We start from the raw sequence: 998 nt of genomic DNA, 5'->3' as shown, positions 1-998 counted from the left end.
CCCAGTGAACACATTTCAAAAGTATGATTTATAAAAGATGTATTCCTTTCCCTAGCACAAAACGGCGTATGGTAAAGCCAAAGATTTTGTGAAAAGTTCTACCAATGTTTACCAAAAAAAAGGCAATTCTGTTTTCAACAGAAAAGGAGGTCCAGAATACACTGAATATTCTAAGGGCTCTAGATTTTGCTAGATTTAGCAAGCTTGCACCTGTTAATGGTAAATTTTACAGTGAAAAGTAGTTCAGAGATACTGGATGCTACAAGTGACATAAAGGAAAAGTGTAATAAAGATAGAAAAAAAAGTGGTTAGAAATGAGAAGAGCAATACAGAGTCAAATAAAGGACACATCAAGTGTATGATTGGAAATAATACTGTATTAGCTCCAATATGGCCAGAAAGCACTCTTATAAGCATTAGAGACATCTGTACAGGAAGGTGGAAGACCATCTGGCTGGCACTAAGTAGCAGGAATATACTGTCCAGAGAGAAACACTGGTCTTTAATCTGGCAGCTGTGATTGCGGTGGGGGCACCCAGAATCACATGCATCCAGTTCACTTCCAGTTATGGCAAACACTGAAAATAAATACCAAATCATAGTAGAAATACTACTTTGAACTTTCCTTGGAGAATACTGAGGTAGTATTCAAAAGCGAAGCAATTTTGCTTCACAACAGATCTATATGTATTACTAGAACGAGATAGGTTAACTGATTTACCTTAAGTCTGAGAATAAGCAAAAGATTCATTTGCACACCTCGGGAACAGAGTGAGAGCTGCCCAAACAGGATCATTGGTCTTTCTGTACGATCTCTTATTCCTATAAAGATAGGTTCCATATCAAGCTCTACATCATTTCTAAAAGTGCCATCGACACTCAGCAGCTTGGCAAACACATTGCAGTGGAAATCAGAGAAGACAAGACACCTAAACTAGAACATGCTCTCAATAGTCCAAGGGTTCAGCCCTTTATTATACTAATATTATGAAATAACA

The sequence above is a fragment of the Numenius arquata genome, chromosome 9, assembly GCF_964106895.1.
Source record: "Numenius arquata chromosome 9, bNumArq3.hap1.1, whole genome shotgun sequence".
Lineage (NCBI taxonomy): Eukaryota > Metazoa > Chordata > Aves > Charadriiformes > Scolopacidae > Numenius > Numenius arquata.
This window is presented reverse-complemented; position numbering follows the sequence as displayed.